Raw genomic sequence first — 14,048 nt, 5'->3', positions numbered from 1 at the left:
TGACAACTGGAGGAGTTTCCCAGTGTGTCCTCGGTGCAGACGGTGACATCAGGGTGAGTGCATGATTAGGGCTTGCTTTGTCTGTGGGAGCGCCAATCATTTAAGGAAGGACTGCCTATAAGTCAGGAAGGAAGAGCCGAAGTAGGGAGATAGTCTCGCTCCTGCCAGAGTGTTTACCTTGACTCAAACTGAGGCGGAGGCTAGCCCCTCAGTTATGACAGGTAAGATCTCTAGTGTTGGTTCTTTGTATACTACATTTTTTTATTCATTTGTATCTGCTAGAGTGATAGACCAGCTTTTTAGACCTAGTGGTGTGTATTTAGGGGATTTCAGACTTTGTTGCCAACAGGGGAACTGGTAGTCTCTAGGAAATGGATTAGAGTATTTCCAGTAGAGATAGATGGTAGGGAACTGTCTGTTGATTTGATTGAGTTAGAGATGGATGACTTTGATATGATTCTAGGGATGGATTGGCTATCAAAGTATGGGGCAACGATTGACTGCAAGCGCAGAATGGTGACTTTTGAACCAGAAGGGGAGGTACCCTTTGTCTTTGTGGGGACAGTTAGTGGACCACGAGTACCAATGATTTCAGCATTGAAGGCTAGAGACTTGATGCAGGAAGGTTGCCTGGGATTTCTAGCGAGCATTGTGGATACCTCTAGGGTGGTGTCGATTGGACCGGGTGAGACTAGATTGGTGTGTGAGTTTCTGGACTTATTTCCAACAGACCTGCCAGGATTGCCACCGCAGTATGAGATTGAATTCGTTATAGAGTTGGCACCAGGAGCGAAGCCAGTATCTAGGACACCTTACAGGATGGCTCCAGCAGAGTTAAAAGAGTTGAAGATTCAGTTGCAAGAATTACTTGATTTGGGGTTCATCAGACCGAGTTTCTCGCCATGGGGTGCTCCAGTGTTGTTTGTTAAGAAGAAGGATGGGTCTCTTAGGATGTGCATTGAATACAGGGAGCTGAATAAGTTAACCATTAAGAATAAGTATCCACTGCCTAGGATCGATGATTTATTTGATCAGTTACAGGGGAGTACGGTGTTTTCCAAAATTGATCTCCAATCAGGTTACCATCAGTTAAGAATTAAAGAGAAGGACATACCAAAGACTGCTTTCCGAACGAGGTATGGACATTATGAATTCCTGGTTATGTCCTTTGGTTTAACCAATGCCCTAGCAGCTTTTATGGATATGATAAATAGGATTTTCAAGGATTATTTGGATAAGTTCGTGATTGTATTCATTGATGATATCTTGGTGTATTCTCAGTCAGAAACAGGGCACGAACATCATTTACGGTTGGTTTTACAGTGGTTAAGGGAACATGAGTTGTATGCTAAGTTCAGCAAGTGTGAGTTTTGGCTATCGCAAGGCACATTTTTGGGCCACATCGTCAGTAAGGAGGGGATTTTGGTTGATCCAAGTAAAATTTAGGCAGTTAGGGATTGGCCTAGACCAAGTAATGTTCCTGAAGTGAGGAGTTTCTGAGTTTAGCAGGATACTATCAGCAGTTTGTTGAGGGGTTCTCCAGAATAGCTATGCCTTTGACAGACCTGACAAAGAAGAAGACAAAGTATGTCTGGATGGACAGATGTGAGGACAGTTTCAAAGAGTTAAAGAGGCGACTGATCACCACGCCAGTGTTGAGTCTGCCAACAGATAATGAAAAGTTTATAGTTTATTGTGATGCATCTAGTCAGGGTTTGGGGTGCATGTTGATGCAAGCTGGTAAGGTGATAGCCTATGCTTCGAGACAGTTAAAAGACTATGAGCAGAGATATCCTACGCATGATCTGGAGTTGGCAGTGGTGGTGTTTGCACTTAAGATTTGGAGACATTATCTCTATGGTGAGAAGTGCGAGATATACACCGACGTAAGAGCCTGAAGTATTTCTTTACTCAGAAGGACCTGAATATGTGCCAAAGGCGGTTGCTGGAATTGGTTAAGGATTATGACTGTGATATCCTATACCATCCTAGGAAGGCTAATGTAGTGGCTGATGCATTGAGTCGAAGAGGCCCAAGACAATTGTTTAGTTTAAGATAGATATCTAATAAGCTGGCTGAGGAGATGACTAGAGCGGGAATAGAGTTGGTTGTTGGCCAGTTAGCCAACTTCACTCTTCAGTCTACACTCCTTGAGAGGATCAAGGAGGCGCAGGGGAAAGATTCCCATTTGAGAGGTTACAGAGAGAACGTCTTAGTTGGAGCGGCTAAGGACTTTTCTCTTTCAGAGATGGGGTTACTGAAGTACAAGGGTTAGATTTGTGCTCCAATGGATTCTGTTATCCGACGGGAGATTTTGGATGAATCGCATACCACTCCCTACTCTTTGCATCCAGGTATGACGAAGATGTACCAGGATTTGAGAGCTTTATATTGGTGGTCGGACATGAAAAGGGATGTGGTGGATTATGTGGCTAAGTGTTTAACGTGTCAGCAGGTCAAGGCTGAACATTAGAGGCCAGCAGGATTGCTACATCCTCTAGGGATTCCAGAGTGAAAGTGGGAGGATATTACCATGGATTTTGTGGTTGGTTTGTCGAGAACTGTGGGACACCATGACTCGGTGTGGGTGATCGTGGATAGGTATACCAAGTCAGCCCACTTTTTGCCTATCAGGACGACTTATACTGTGGAGCAGTATGCTGAATTATATGTGAAGGAAATTGTTCGACTTCATGGAGCTCCGAGATCGATAGTGTCTGACAGAGACCCCACCTTCACCTCCAAGTTTTGGGAGAGCCTACAGAAGGCTATGGGCACACAATTATGGTTTAGTACCGCTTATCATCCTCAGACCGATGGACAGTCTGAGAGGACGATTCAGATACTGGAAGACATGTTGCAAGCTTGTGTATTATACTTTGGGTGATCTTGGAGTAAGTATCTTCCTTTGATTGAGTTCTCATATAATAACAGCTATCAAGCGACTATCGAAGTGGCTCCGTATGAGATGCTATATGGGAGGAAGTGTAGATCACCTATCCATTGGGACGAGATGGGTGAGAGAAGTTATTTGGGTCCTGAGATGGTTCAGAGGACCAATGAGGCGATTGAGAAGATTAGAGCGTGAATGCTCGCCTCCCAGAGTCGCCAGAAGAGTTATTCAGACCTGAAACGCAGGAGTGTAGAATTTCAGGTTGGTGAGCATGTGTTCCTTAGGGTTTCACCTCTGAAAGGAGTGAAACGGTTTGGTGTTTGGGGCAAGTTGAGCCCTAGGTTTGTAGGCCCTTTTGATGTTTTGGAGCGGGTTGGGGAAGTAACTTACAGGTTGGCGATGCCTCCAGCCTTATCAGTGGTTCATAATGTTTTTCATGTGTCCATGCTCTGGAAGTATGTATCAGATTCGACACACGTACTGAGTTATGAGAGTTTGGAGATAGACTAGGATTTGTCCTATGAGGAGAAGCCGATTCAGATTCTTGACCGGAAAGATAAAGTTTTGCGGAGCAAGATCATCGCCTTGGTGAAAGTGCTGTGGAGAAACGACAAGGTTGAGGAGGCGACATGGGAACTTGAATCAGATATGCGGGAGCGGTATCCTGAGTTGTTCAGGTAATTTCGAGGATGAAATTTCTGTAAGGAGGGGTTAGTTGTAGCGACCCAAATTTGCTAATAAGGCTTGGAGCCTTGATTAGTGTGCCTGGAGGGCAATAATTGTTATATTATTTTAATATATGTGAATTTAATGAATATGTGGTTAGAATGCATGTTTCGGTGAAATAAATATGCATGTAGGCCCATGTGGTTATTAGGGGAAAATTGGTAATTATAGCCCGTTGAGGGCATAAATGTATTATATGTGATATTCTTGATATAATGGTAATACATTTGTGATGCACGCTCCGAGATGGTCCTAGAGAGCTGTCTCGATAAAAGTCACAACAGGATTAAATACCTGGCTCGGGAGGAGCCTAGGGGTATTTCAGGAATATTATAAATTTAGTTGGGGACTTTTAATTAAAGGTTAATGGTATTTTAGTAACTTGGGTAACTATAGGTAACTATTGAGGATAGTTACTTTAAGTGAGAAAGTGGTATTTTTGTAAAAGAATAGGAAAGGTCTAATACCAAGTTGTAACGCCCTACTCTGATACCATAAACCTTGGCTCGCTCTGATACCAAGTTGTAACGCCCTACTCCCTTTGAGTCATTACTTATTGAGTTAAAAACGTGCTATTAGCTCGCTAATCGATGTTTTAGGATAAAAGTGTAACTAAATTGAAATAAAAGTTGTTTTAAGACGTTAATTATAAAATATGGCCATTCATTGAAATCGTAAGCGTTACACATTTGGGATCCCAAAATACTATTTTCTTAAAAAAAATACTTTATCTCAAAATATACAACCAAAGTTGACATAGGCAATAAAACAACCATTACAGAACTTTCCCCAAAATCATCTTGATTGTGGCAGCCAGGTAGGCTGAACATGGTTTCGTCACTCCACGGCCTCCATACTCATGGTTGGTCGACCTTTCCTTTGCCCTTACCAACACCATAGAGCACCCGTGAGCCGAAGCCCAACAAGAAAACTTAACACAAAACAAATAACATATGCATATACACCAATAACATATAACAAAACAGCCAACAGGCTAAACACATAGCGGCCATGCTGTCCTAGGCATTTTACTAGACCCTAGGTTCGCAGTCTTCACCGATAGGGTGACTCCAGCATCCTAAGGGGCTCTTGCCCTGACGGCTTGCACTCAGCGTGCCCAACGTCATTCTGTCATTCTCGGCCTTCGCTGTTCCCGGCCTTCGTCGTTCACTTATAAGCATGCACCACAGAACATAATAACAACAGATATTTAAACACATACTGAACATAAACAATAGGGCTACGCCCTGCAATACAAATAATAGGGCTACGCCCTGCAATACAAACAATAGGGCCACGCCCTGCTCTACGGGTGTAATAGTTTCCTTACCTTTTACACAAGCACTAGATTTCAAGAGATGGCTCAATGAGTGCGATCCTATCCCAAAGCCCAAGTGGTCACCTAGTCACATACCATAAATAACATCCTCATTATAATTTGATCCCAAAAACCAATTCCGGGACCAATCCCATGCTCTCAGGAACTCCAATTCCACCAAACAGGGTGGTGGAATCAACCTCCGAGCCCTTGGGCCAAATTCTCAAAAACTGAAAAAAATAATTGCCTTCCTGAATTCTGCCTAGTGTTGTAGTGCCCAAGGAGCAGTGCTGTAGCGCTACTTACATAACCAAAAGGACCCCTAGCGCTATAGCACTCAAAGAGCAGAGTTGTAGCGCTCCCTACAAAACCCAGAAACGAACACTGGTTTTTCCACCATTTCTCTGAACCCAAGCTTGCCCAAATCATTCCCCAAGTGTACCCAAGTCCTAATTTGGACCCAAAACTTCAAATAATCAACATAAACAGCACATATGCATCAAAATCAAATCCAAACTCACATCCAAACTCCAAATCACTCAATGACCTAAAATTTGCTCAAAGCTTAAACTAAACTAGAAACTTCTCATAAACTTTAAGGAATCCTTACCTTTAGAGAGGAATTCAACCCTAGGCTACCTCAAATGCCACTCCAAGCTTCTATTCCCAGATTCCCAAGCTAGTGTTCCTCAAACTCCATCCCAAAAATCCAATTTTTCAATATTAAACTCAGAAATCACAATAACAAGTGAAAAACCTAAAACCAGAAAATGAAATTCTTAGCCCTTTGTAGATTTTGAATTTTCTAAGGCTTGGTAGCTGTTAATCCACTTCCACAGGTTGAATCTACTCCCAATTTCTCAATCCACCAAAATCCTCAAGCTTGTTCTTGGCTTATCCTCTGGAGCTCTTGAGAAACTAAGTGATTATGGAGATGAGTGATAAACATGAAAGGATTTCCTTCAGCCGTGGGTTTTCTAACTCTAAGCCTAAAAGACTACTCTACCCTTCCCTCTAACTTAGTTCTAGGCTAACCCATAAGGGTATCTAGGTCCTTTCACCCTTTTGCAAAAATGCCACCTTTAACTTATTATTTCAGTAACAACACCAACCTCAAGTTACTAATGGTTACCAATCCCAAAAGATATAAAATACCATATTTGTGACTCTCGGCTAATACCGCGGGACAGGATCTCTCATTCCAGAAACACTGCACAAATCTCAAAATCATACCCTTAACGGGTTCAAATTACAAATATGCCCCTAATAGCCAAATGGGGCCACATGCATAATTAATTCACCTAAACATGCATTTCTAATCACCTAAACATTAAATTCATATATTAACATAATTAAATCAATTATTGCCCTCCAGGCACACTAATCAAGGCCCTAAGCCTTATTATCAAATTTGGGGACACTACACGTTCACAAGCATTTCGCTCAAGGTTCATGCCAGAAAAGTGGGGACCGCACCCTCAAAATGAAACTTGCCTTCATGGCCTGTGTTCCACATGCTTTGCTGGTTAGTCCCACGCTCCATGTGATGGTCGTCCGACCCCACGCTCAACACGTTGACCAAATATCAGTTATATCATACATTCACCAATAGTTCAAGGCTAATAAGCATAACAAATTTAATTTAAATAAGCGGTCATAGAGAAAAAGTGGGGCCCCCCTATTCCCTTTCTAACTAGCCTTAAAGCTAACCAAGCATACCTCGCATTTTACATTTCAGGCGGCCATGGGGCCGTACAAGCGTATATCACATGTAACGTTCTGAATTTGTTATTAAGGCTGAGTGCCTTGATTACAGTGCCTGGTGGGCCTAATTGGGATTATATGATCAATTAATGGGTTATACGTGTGATATATGTTTTTTAGCATGTGATTACGTGGATAAATGATTATATGGGTAGATATGCATGTGGGCCCATTCTTGTTAATAAAGGCATACTTGTAATTTTGGCCCGTTGAGGGCATAATGTAAATTATATGTGTGTTGTGCTTGAGACCAGAGGATTGTGGAGATATATTTTTGATGTGTGATCCAAGATTTTTCTATGGAGTAGAATTGCATAATAGTCACAATGGGGTTGAATACCTGGCTCGGGGTGAGCCTAGGGGTATTTTGGGAATGTAGCACATGTTCGGGATTACCGAGTAACAGGTAGTAAATTAGATATTATTTGGGTATGTTGGGATTAAATGGGGACTTATAAGAATACTCGAGGAATTAGCGGGAATGTGGCTAATGACGGATTTACACTTGCATAATCCACGAGTCGCTCTTATTTTTGCTTAAGAACTCTTGAAGAGATTGTTTATGAAAATTTCAGCAAAGTTTTGGTATAGCAGATCTTGATCCCTTTTACTATCAATTCCCCTTATATTTATAGGGAATTGTGATGGACAATATTGGGTAACCGTACCATAAATGGTAACATACAATATTGGGTAACTTCCCAAATAAATGGATAAGTAAATATCCTAATTAAGCATATTTCCATTTACATCAATCAAGAAATGTATATAACGATCATGTGCATTTAATGTGCATATTGGGCATCTGAGTCTGTAGGGATTCTTCCATATTCGCACCTTTGAACTAACTCAAGCTAGATGTCACTCTCGAACTGGATATAACTAGGGCAAGACGGATTAACTTAGATAATGCTTGGGCTTGATGAGGGTGATTTGGACACCAGACACTTCAATCTCTTGTCATCATCATTTCAAACGACCTGGAGGACTCAATGAGACAGCCTCGAGCTGTTTTGTATGGAGGTAATGATATATCTCTGAAGCATTGTAAACTTTATTTAATACATGCCAGTTGTACCCCTAGCAAGATAGTTGAGCTCGTGTTTTTATGGTGCAACATTTTCCCCCAAGTCCCTGCTCATGCATGATGTCACTTCAAACATGCATAGTAGGCACTTTTCAGCTTCTGTTGTGAGAATATGTGCCCACCCACTCACTCGAGTATGGGACATGTGTTTTCTTGTTATAGGCGTTTGTTCGAGTTTCGAGTATTGTGATAGTTATCTTGTCAACCTTTTGTCGTCGTTTGGTCTATTTAATTTCTAACCCTTAAATCTCAACCTGCTTTAATCGTGTGGCCCAAATTTTTCCCCAAGTTTGATGTATAAATAAGAAAACAAAACCTGGCATTCACCACATTTGCATTTGAATTTCCCTTCCTTCTTTCTCTCCAAAAATTCTTAGAAACACTCCTTTTTTTTCCTTTCAAAATCCCCTCAACGATGACCTCCCATATTTTCTACAATCTTCATCGTTCTTCTTCCTTTTACAACCTCGATCAAGAACCAATTCGTAAGTACACCTTTACTTTGGTTTAAATCTCTTTTTACTCATTTTTTGACAAGTTTATGAAATTTTCCAATGTATTTTTTCCTGACTTTGGTTATGTATGGTTTCAATTTGTGTTATACTAGGCCAAAACAAATAGGACTAGAAACGATTAAGTTAAATGCATAAACATAAGTAATTTTCTTGGGTTTTTCTGGGTTTAGAGGTTAAATGTACGAGTCTTTAATCTGGAAGGTGAAGGGTTTAGGCTCAAATCCAACTAGCATTAAGGACATAATACTAGGGTGGTCTTGCATTAAACCAACTTTCAAAACCACCATGTCTGACACACGAATCCTGAACTTTCAGTACCTTCCCAAGAATAGGGCGCGTGAATTTAGAGTTCACGTGAGGCCATGCATCATGGTATTAGGCTAGAACTTTTCCAGTAGATACTTTAGGTCGAGTAGTGAAGCCTTAGAATCTTAGGTCACCATTTCTTCCATTATTAAAATTATGTTGCATCCCTAGTTCGCCTCTAATGAGTCATTTTGTAACCAGGTGAACTAAAAACAACCATCATGGTCCAACAAAAGAAAAAGATCGTTCCAGGCTCTTCTTCATAGAGCAAGGATAAGCAGGTTTCCCCCGAGACCCCCATCCCCCACTTTGTTCAAGTGGTAGAGAAAGAGATCGAGGTAGGATCCGACAGTTTTTTCGAGGTCAAAAGGATCATGTCTCGAATCACTTCTTAACCCAAGGTGAATAAAATAATGCTAAGTCATGGGATCGAGATGAACCGCAACATCTATGCTCAACCTCCATTAAAGGGTGAATGGAGCGGTGCCCCGTTGGAGTACGACTTTTGGGCCTGGAGTTATGAACACCTGAAGGCAGATGCCTTCCTCCAATTGGATCAGTACTTTGCAGACTTCCTAAACTACATGAAGCTTACCCCATTTTAGCTCCCGCCAAATTCGTATTGCCTCCTCATAGGGCTGAAGTATCCATTCCTTAAGAATGAGTGGGAGGTCCCCAACTCAAAGGATATTTTATATTTTTCTGTCTGAAGGGCAATCTAGACGTTAAAACCTGTGGTGATGGTTTTTATTACCTCACCTGATTTCCCAAACCTACCAGCATCATTGACCTCCCAGCCATCCGAATGACTTTAAATACCATTTCTTTAGGTCAAACGGATTTCGGAACTGCAAATACCGTTATATCAATTGACCTCGTAAGTATCTTAACTTTTAAAAACTTCATATGAATTCCTTACTTTTACTGAGTTTTACTTATTTTGATTGATTTTTTACCTTGTGTTTTAATTTATAAGAGAATAGTGTGGTCTGAGACCCTTGGGGGTCAATACAATACTTTCGGCACTCCTACCGAGGAGAAAGAGTTTCAGGCGAATGTGAATTACGCCACCAAGTGGCCTACAAGTTGATCAAGGAAGATCAAACACTTGCTATCAAGCCTCGAGGTCTTTTCAAGAGGCTACCACTAGTCGTTGAGGAGGGCTAGGAAGAGGAGGAGATTGTACTGTTGGTGCGTAAAAGAAAGATTGATGAAGGCGGGCAGGATACTGACCAAAGCCATGCCGAATCAGGGGCAGCAGCTGGCCTCTCTGGCCAAGGTAATAAAGATAAGGAAACTAACCACGATGCTGCCAGTTTTGCACTAACCCAATTCAATCCAAGGCAACTTGTGAGCAGACATCCTGAAGACCCGGACATGGATGTAACCTTGCATCAATGCATCGACCAATTGATTGTTCTCCATGAATTTTCCTACCCTAAGTACATCGTAGTAATAGATAACACTTTACACTTTAGCTCCACAATTTTTTAGCAATATGGTACAAATCTCAAATCATGGCATTCCTTGTGTCATGGTTTCTTTACCCCAGGTATTAGGCAGGCCGAATATGAGCCTAGTCTGAATGAGGAACCTGGACCTAGTAAGTCCTTTAAAGTAGTAATGTTAGAATCTTTCCCTCCCCATAAATCCAAGATTTAGAGGTTGTGTCTAGCTCGGTCCATAATTCAAAACTAATCATAGTAGTTTCCTCCTCTATTTCGAAGGGTAGGATTCTTGTTCTGTTACTTCTTGTTGTGTACACAGTTAGAATTATAAGTCTTTGTTCAAACGTTTTTGTTCGTTCTAGCAGTAGAAGATATGAGCCTCCAAGACATCTTCAACACCGACCCTACTGTCAAGAGGCCGAGGAATTTGAAGAAATATACATTCAGAATCTAAGCTATTATTGGATCTTCACCCAAAGCCAACGGTTGAGGACATTAAGCTGAAGGTTTCGAGGGTCAAGGAAAAGTCCTTGTTCAAGGCCAAGGAGGATTCTACTCAGATCAAGGAGCATAATCTTCAGATGAAGGGCAACGTGGCCTAAATATTGAGCTCCTTGGAGTATTGTTAAAGAAAGAGGAGTTTTGACTATAGATTAGATAGACTCATGAAATCCTAATGAGGATTAGGCCAGGGGTCTATAGATTAGCCTTGCCCCAACATGGGTAGAGGCTAATAAGGTGTTACTAGTGCCAATGTTAAGGAAAGAGGTGTTGAGTACTTCCCCTAATTGGGTGAAGAGACCCTGGAATTTCAGTGGTATTTATTGTGTAAGGAAAGGCCAGTGGAAATCCTAGGTAGGAGAGATAAAGTATTACAGAATAAGACTGTCACTCTAGTGAAGATGTTACAAAGAGATATCAAGGTAAAGGGCTTGACTCTAAAGTTATAGTTAGATTTGCATGATTAGTTTCCCGAGACATTTGAATAAATTTTGAGGACGAAATTCTTATGAGAATGGGATAGTTGTAACGTCCCGAGTTTTCTATTAAGGTTGAGTACCTTGATTATTGTGTCAGGAGGGCATAATCAGATTTATATGTGGAATTAATTGAGTATATGAGTGAATATGCATTATAAATTATTTATATGGTCATGTGAATAGCTATGCATGTTTATGTGTATTAAATATGCATTTGGGCCCATTTTTTAAAATTGGGGCATATTTGTAATATTTGACCTGTTGAGGGTATATTTGTATTATGTATGTGTTATGAGTGAGACCCCAGTGTTATGTGGATACATTTGAGATGTGTGGTCCAAGATGATCCTAGTGAGCGGATTAGCGAAGTAGTCACAACGGGGATAAATACCCAGCTCGGAGTGAGCCTAAGGGTATTTTGGAAAACCTAGTGAGTATACGGGATTTATCGGGTGACGGGTAGTTATTTGGTGATTAAATGGATATGTCGGGATTAATCAAGGATTTATAGTGAAATTTGAGGATTAGCAGGAAATGCGGCTAATATTGTTTTACCCTTGGAGGTTGGCTTGAAGGTTAAGAAGGGTTGGGGGAAAATTGGTCATTTGACCATATAATTAGAATAAGGGGTGACCCTTTGCTGAAGGTTTAGCCACTCTGTCATAACACTAGCTCTCTCCCTCTCTCCGTCTAAGTTCTCTCTCAAGCTAGGAAGTGTGGAAATTCTTTGGGCTCTTAATCTAGTGGTGAATTGAGTTATAATTAAGGATTGGAGGCAGCTAAAAAGTACCAACAGCTGAGAGGATTCGAATTCTGCTGAGAGATTCAGAGGTATAAGCCCTTTACTTGTAACTTTCTGTAATGTTCATGATGGATTAAGTTCTAGGACCTTAAGTTGAAATTGGTGTGTTTTAGAAGCTATAGGTTGCTATCTACTGTGTATCTGAATTGCTGGGATGGTTTGGGTGGCCTACTTGGGATAAAAACTGAGTTTGGAGGAATTTGGAGAAGACTGCAATTTCTAAAATCGCTATTTTTCTGGGGACCCGCATGAAATCAAAGGTCTAAGGGGTTTTGTAAACCTCCTTAGTGTCACAGCGCTGGGTGGGTTGCATCGCGGCGCATGTCTAGGAAAATGAGGGCTCAATCTCTCTGACTTGTCGAGGGCTGCAACGTTTGCTAGGGGCATCGCGGCTCAAATAGAGAACATTGGCCAATTAAGGTTTTTAAGCTCGGTAAGTCAAATCTAAAGGCTCGGGAAGGATTTTATTACCCTATTTAGTAGAATTCGAGATCCCGAAGGCTAGAACTATACCTTGAAACTCTTTAAGAGTCTTAGTGAGTGATGGTTCTCCATTATTGCTTTGTGACTAGGTTATACCGCTAGGGCTTGGGGATAGGGATCATGCTCGGAATTTCCATACCCTGTCTGCTCGGGACTCAAGGTAAGAAAACCGTCTTTTCACATAGAGCAAGGCATGGCCCGATTATCTGTGCTTGTATTGTGCTTAGTATTATGTGTAAATGTTTGTAACTATTATGTCATATATTTGTTTGTGACTGAGCGGCAAGGCCGGGATCGGCAAGGGAAGGGATCAAAAATAAGCTTGGTGAATGTAGGCTACCATGACAAAGCCATCTAAGGGTTCATTCTCACCCGCTCGGTTAAGACCGTGGACTTGGCCTGGTAATGCACCATGACCGGCTTAGGCCGTTGTTGTGAATTTTAATGGAAACTTGTGGATTGTGTGTAGTGTTTGATTAGTTATGCATTTATTGAAATAATTATTATATGTTGTGCTAGAGAATTGTGTTTGTTGGGCCTTGGCTCACGGGTGCTCTATGGTGCAGGTTGGGCAAGGAAAAGGTCGATCAACCATGAGTTGGAGGGCATGGAGCAGTGCGTACATGTTCAGTCTACTTGGCCACCACAGTTGGGGTACTTTTGAGGAGCACATATAATGTCTTATTTTGTCGCCTAGGTCGACTGTACAATGACTTTTGAATTGTAAATCTGTCTTAAACAATATTTTGGGATCCCAATGTAACTCTTTTATGATCTTAATGAAAGATCAAGTATTTTATATGTAGGTTTTATTAAATGAGTCTGATATAATTTAATTACAATTTTGGGTCTAACACCTTGATTAGCGAGTCAAATACACATTTTAAAACCACATGGTAACGGCTCTAAGGTAGTAGAGCGTTACAGACCTGGTTTGGCTTCAGGATGTTTGAACTTAGTTAAATTCTAGGATTTTTATTTTCACTCTGAGTTTCCTTAACTTAGTTTGCATTTGGAATTGCTTTGAAAACTCAATCTTTAAAAAGCTAGAAATTTTCTAAATTTCATAATTCTGAGTTGCCGAATATTCTAAATTTCCAAATTCAGAGTTACCGAATATTCCAATGGTTATGGGTTATATGGCCCCCAGGCGATCAGAATTTAAAAATGTTCTAGATAGCTTCTACGTAATCAATCTGTGATAAATAACAAGAATAAATTGAAAATTTATGTCACCGTGTATTAATTACACAACAACCTTATAGTATGTATTCAAATTGAAACAGCAGAAAATATGGCTTTTATACTTAATCCTTACAATAGATTAAATGAATAAAGTCTAACAAAGATTTCTTATCATTGGTAATACTTCTTGAGATGCAAGGTGTTCCAAGTTCGTGGAACCATCTCCTAGTTTAACTGAGCTAGTTTGAAGGTTCCTTCCCATAAGATCTCTACGATCTGATAGGGTCATTCCCAGTTCGGTCCCAGTACACTGTCGTTAGGGTACTTGTTAGCTAGGAACACACTTCGGAGCACCAAATCTCCTAATTCGAGTCTCCGCTCTTTGACCTTTGAGTTCAAGTAGTGTATCACCCTTTGCTGGTAATGGGGGAGATGTAGCTGAGATTGTTCTCGTCACTCTTCAATTAGATCCAGGGATGCATTAAGCAGGTTGTGATTTTGATCCTGGTCAAAGGTCTTTTGCTTGTGTGAGGTTACCAAA

This window comes from Humulus lupulus, chromosome 7, assembly GCF_963169125.1.
Source record: "Humulus lupulus chromosome 7, drHumLupu1.1, whole genome shotgun sequence".
NCBI classification, from domain to species: domain Eukaryota; kingdom Viridiplantae; phylum Streptophyta; class Magnoliopsida; order Rosales; family Cannabaceae; genus Humulus; species Humulus lupulus.
This window is presented reverse-complemented; position numbering follows the sequence as displayed.